The sequence below is a fragment of the Arachis ipaensis genome, chromosome B6 (assembly GCF_059453495.1).
Source record: "Arachis ipaensis isolate K30076 ecotype BB chromosome B6, ASM5945349v1, whole genome shotgun sequence".
Taxonomy (NCBI): Eukaryota; Viridiplantae; Streptophyta; class Magnoliopsida; order Fabales; family Fabaceae; genus Arachis; species Arachis ipaensis.
The window spans coordinates 141,658,560-141,664,555 of NC_142441.1; the positions used below are offsets into that span (position 1 = coordinate 141,658,560).

Sequence of the window (5,996 nt, forward strand, 5' to 3'; positions counted from 1 at the left end):
CCATTACCACGTTTGATAGCCATGTGGTGAAGCGGATTTCTCTGATGAAACCTGCATTAAGGAGCTTCTTGGTTTCTTCAAGTGCTGCTTGTTTTTTCTCTTCTCCGAGGTTTCTTTTCTTCTATGCCACTGGTCGGACTGTTTTGTCGATTGCTAATTTATGGCAGATGACTTCTGGGCTTATTCCCGGCATGTCGTCTGGTGTTCATGCGAATAGGTCGGCGTTCTGTCGCAGTATGTGTATGGGTCTTGCTCGTTATTTTCCTTCGAGTGCTTCTCTGATGTATGTGTATTGCTTTTCATTTGTTGTTAATGTTAATTGGTGAAGGTTGTCCATTGGCTGAGGTCTTTCGCCGAGGTCTTCTCTCGGGTCGAGATCAGCTAACATTGTGGCTTCGGCCGAGCTATGTATGGCTTGGACCTGGGGCCGAGCTATCTCCTTTGCATGGGCTTGCTTTAGGTAGGCATTGTAGCACTGCCGAGCTTTTTGGTGATCGGCGTACACCGTAGCTACCTTATTTTCCTGCACTGGAAACTTGACACACAGGTGTAATGTGGATACTACCGCTTTGAATATATTCAAAGCGGGTCTCCCAATTATAATATTATAAGGGCTATAACAATCTACTATTAGGTATTGAATATCAATGGATTTCGACATAGGGATTTCTCCCATTGTAGTTCTTAGCCATATATGTCCCATGATGGGGACCCTTTCTCCGGAGAACCCAATTAGCTCTCCCGAGGAAGGCTGTATTAGCTTTTCTGATAGTTTCATCTTTTTAAAGGTAGAATAAAACAAAACATCAGTACTACTACCTGGGTCCAGTAGTATTTTTCTTACCAACAGTTCTCCAACTTGTATGGAGATCACTACTGGGTCGTCGAGGTTAGGGCTTGTTGATCTGAAGTCTGATTGATTGAAAGATATTGTGACATCTAGGTCCTCCTCCTTTTTTGGCTGCAGTGTTCCCTTGATTGCCAGCATCGCCCTATAACTTCGTTTTCTGGCCGAGCTTGTTTCACCTCCGCCTGCGTATCCTCCCGATATGTGGCTGATGATGCCTCTTGGTGGATCAGGGGTGGTCTGTTCTTTTTTGTTCTTGTCTATTACTGTTTGTTTGCTCTCTTCCCTGTCCGAGCTTGCTCTTCTGGCTTTCCGGCTCTCGACGTATTTGTCGAGAAGTCCTTGACGCGCCAGTCTTTCTAAGAGGTCTTTCGCGACAATGCAGTCGTCCGTGGTGTGGCCGAACTTCTGATGGAAGGCGCAATGCTTGCTCCTATCCACGAACCTTTGGTCTTGGTAGTTTCCTGCCCGAGTTGGTGGCTTCACGATTTTGGCATTCAAAATCTCTTTTATGATGTTCTCTCTCTTGGTATTGAATCTGGTATACGTGTTGTATTTTGGTGTGAGCTTGAAGGGCTTCTTTGTATCCTTGTTGCCTGGTGATCGGAAAGCTTTTTCCTCATCCCTCCTTTGTGGTTGTCTATCCGACTTTTGGGCCTCGCGGAGCTCTTCAATCTCCATTTGACCTGCAGCCCTCTCTCGGAACTCCTCGAGTGTTTTTGGTTTTGTTATCACAATGGTTTCTCGGAATTTGCCTGTCGGAGGCCGGCCTTGAGGGCATGAAGGTGGACAGCCGGATCCAAGTCTTGGATCTCCATAGTAGCCTCGAAAAACCTGGTCATGTAGTTCTTTAAACTCTCATGTTGGCCTTGTTTGATTGTGCCTAGGTAGTCTGATCCATGGACATAAATTCTTGATGTAGCAAAATAGTCAATAAAGGATCTCGCCAGTTCCTCAAAGGAGGAAATCGAACCTGCAGACAATTTAGAAAACCACAGTAATGCAGCACCATCAAGATAAGTAGGAAAAGCCCGGCAAAGGACGGGCTCATTGTTAGCGCCGTTAAAGAACATCATGGATTGAAACTTTTTGATATGAGCTTGGGGGTCACTGAACCCCTTGTACGGTTCCAGCGCTGTAGGCAATACAAAATTTTTTGGCATCTGGAACTTAATGATCTCGTCAGAAAAGGGGTTCTCGAGGGTGAGCTTCTCCTTTGGTAGAGTGATATTTAGGAGATCTGTGTGGCCCTGCGCCAAGCTTTTAGAGCTTTCTCCTTCCTGCTTTCCATTGTTCTGTGTGGATAGTTCAGCTATCCTCCGCACCTCCGCCTGGAGTTCGGCGATCTGAGCCAAGAGCTCTGCTTGTGTGGGTTGGGGGTTTCCATTGTCAGCCATGTCCGAGGATAGGGAATCCTGCAAAACAAGGTAAGATACTAAATAAAATGGATGGTGAGGTCAGATATATTTCGGGCCCCATGGTGGGCGCCAAGTGATTCGTCCTGGCACTGGGGTGGCCGAGCTTAGCGACTCCGAGCAAGTGGCTGTCGGAGAGGAAGAGCTATACGTCGGCCTGGATCGAACACCGCGGCGGGAATACCTGCAAAAAGATACTCCGACACTCAAGTTAGTGATAATCTCGAGTGAGAGTAATTAAGTAAGTTTGAAGACTAAGAATGAAAACCTGAACCTTAGCCGAGGATATTAGCTCGGCTTTATAGGAGTTGTTTTATCCGCTTCACTGGGGATAAGTCCTAGTTTGTAGGTTAGTTATGATATTCTGTTTTGGTGATTAGGCTTGATGAGCACGTTTCTAATTTTCAAACGGGTGAGGTCGTTGTTATCTGCTTTCGGGCCGAACTTTTCGGGCAGCTGGTGTGAGGCCGATCTTATCTGCTCACGTGCCGAGCTTTTCGGGCGGCCGAGGTTTGTGGTAACGTATCACTTTTTAAAAATAATAAAAAATATTAATGCTTTTAATTGGACCAAATTCTTAAAAATGGAAGGTTTCAAATAATAGGAAAGTAAGCTGTTTATTTTAAATAAAATGGAAGATGGACTGTGCATTTAAAATAAGCACGTTAACACGTTCATAAGTGCACCGTTAAACTGCCCACTATTAACACGGTTATTTTGGATTGACTCTTAATGGAATAATCCAACCAATCAATCCATCTCCATTGAGTTCTTTCTAAATTATATTTCAAATTTTTATGTACTCTCATGCAACAAACGAAATTTTAATGTACTCCCATACGACAAACAAAATTTTGTAAATTTGAAATTTGAAATTTCAAAAATTATATTTAATTATTTCGTTTAAAAATTTGAAATTTTATTTATTGTATGAGAGTACATAAAAATTTCGTTTGTTACATGAGAGTACATAAAAATTTGAAATATAATTTAAATAACACAGAACTCAATGGAGATTGATTGATTGGTTAGATGATTCCTATTAAAATAAAGTATCGTGTTTGTTCCCAATGTTTGGAGTAAGTCCCAAAGTGTCCCTAACGTTTCAAAATTGGCTCAATGTTGCCCTGCCGTTAGGGATCCGTTAACAGAATTAACGGGCGGGACAAAATCGAGACGATTTTGAAACGTTAGGGAATTAAATAGAACGAACACGTTGGGTATGAAAATTGTTACGGCCTGGCCCAAACTCACGCGGGTCGACCCGACCCGAGTTCTCGCCGGCCCAGTAATGCGCCCTCCACCCGACCCGGACACGCGTCTCGTACGGCTTGCACACAGCCGAAGGACAGCGCCCTTGAGGGTATGGGCCTGACCATTGAAGGGGCCCACTACTGACATGTATATAAGGGGGAGACTGGCTCTCCCCCCAAGGTACGTCACATTCTTACACCACCTCCTTTCCGCCTGCACATATTCTGACAAGAGCGTCGGAGTGTCTTTGCAGGTGGCACCCCCTTCTTCGTACAAAGTGCTCGGGATCTCGCCCACTCGGGACCAGGAAACCACGACCAGACGAGCCCCTCCACCATCCGAAACGCTGACCTCAGGGTCTTAACCCGAACCGTCCGGTACCCGACCTACCGAACAAAAATGATACATAAAAATAAAATTTAATTTTATCCTTCAATAATATTAATTTTTTACCGTACATAATATTCAATAATTTTTTAATCACATCTAATTAAATTACACTTAATCACGTTACTTTCATTCTAAATAAATTTATTTATATTTTTATAATTTTACACTAAGTTATAAGTTAATATAAAAATCTAAAAAAACTTATTTAGAATGAAAGTAATGTGATTAAGAGCTTGTTTGGGTGAACTTCTAAGAAAAGATCTTTTTTTGAGTTATCTTTTTTTAAAAGATCTTATGGAAAAGTAAAAGTAATTTTATGTTTGGATATCTCATGCAAAAAGATCTTTTTATCTATCAATTATGTTTGGGTATAACAATATAAAAGTACTTTTTTGTTTATTTATTAAATGAAAAACATATTTTTTTTAAGAAAAAAATATCTTTTAAAAAAAAGATGTAAATTACAGCTTCTCAAAAAAGATTTTTTTTTATTTTTCTAGTGCTTTTACTTTTACTACTAGAAATTTACCAAACACGCTAAAAAATAAAAAAAGATCTTTTTTATTGAAAAAAGATCTTTTTTTATCAAAATAATGGCGCCCAAACAAGCACTAAGTGTAATTTTTTTAGATGTGATTAAAAAGTAATTGAATACTATGTACAGTAGAAAATTGATATTATTAAAGGATAAAACTAAAATTTATTTCTATCTATGGTTTTTGTCCTCAACGTTTTCATCCTATTCAAGTCCCTAACGTTTTAAAATCGTCTCAATTTTGTCTCGTCGTCAATTCTGTTAACGGATCCCTAACAGAACAATATTGAGTTAATTTTAAAACGTTAGGGACAACTTAAGACTTATCCCAAACGTTGGGACAAAAATAATAGTGGGCAATTTAATGGTGCACTTATGTGCTTTCAAAGTAAACGTGTTAAATGGATAGTTTATCTTTCCTATTTAAAATGGACAGTTTATCATTCCATTTGTAAGAGTTTGGTCAAATTAAAAGTATTAATACTTTTTATTATTTTTAAAAATTACATTTAATTATTCATAAATACATATATTTCGTTTACAGTGCAAACGAGATAATATCTATCTCGTTTATACTGTAAACGAGATATACGAAAATTGAAAAACTATATATATCTCATTTACCGTATAAACGAGATGAGAGAAGGATATTTATTTCGGTAAATATTTTTTAAATTATTTATTTTAATAATTATTATATTTAATTTATTTATTAAACTAAAAAATCCCCTATGAGTACGAGAGATATTACTATTATTATATATTATATATATAGTAATTAAAAAAAGGAATTTACTTTTCCATCCAGTGCTTACATAATTATTATTCAAGTACCTCAAAAATGTTTATTGCTATATATATATATTGTATTATATAACCCGCTAATGGAATTGGATGTTTGTGCTGGGTATATTCCAAGTAATTAAATGTTATTGCTGATTAAAAATAGTTATTTATTTATTTTTTAATATTTAAATATGATTAAAAATTTAAATTTAAATTTTTAATCTGTATTTTTTTATCTTTAAATTTATTTGTCAAATATCATTGATTGTTAATAGTCTATCATAGCTGTTAAAAAACCGTCCATCAACTTCAAATTGGTTATTAATTGCGCCATATACTAACCAGACAAAAGTTAAACGATTTAAGAGCATTGATGATTCACATGAGAAAATTTGTTCGTATCACATTCACTTGATGAGCATTGATGATTCAATGTATTGAAAAAGAAAGATACTAATAGTAGTACTACTCACCTTGGATTCAAAAAAGCAATTTTTTTTTTCTTTTTCTGGAAGAGAAAAACCTTTTTTGAGAAAAACAAAAACTCTTTTTTGTTTTTTTTTTTTAAAACAAAAACAAAGATCGAAGCAAACTAGCAAAGTCCTGAAAATCGGATCGATTATCAAACCGTTTTAGTCATTGATTCATTAGTTTATTGGTCTAATCGATCTATTCGTAGTTCAACCGAAAAAATTATTTCATAATAAAATAATAAATAAACATCATAAATATTTTACAAATTTAAAATCCTATATAAAATATTACCAAT

General features: G+C 37.2%; 1 pseudogene; it reads right to left on the bottom strand.

Moving 5' to 3' along the window:
• Positions 1–256: 256 nt before the first annotated feature.
• Positions 257–1,923, bottom strand: LOC148562981 (uncharacterized; annotated as a pseudogene).
• Between the last annotated feature and the right edge of the window lie 4,073 nt (positions 1,924–5,996).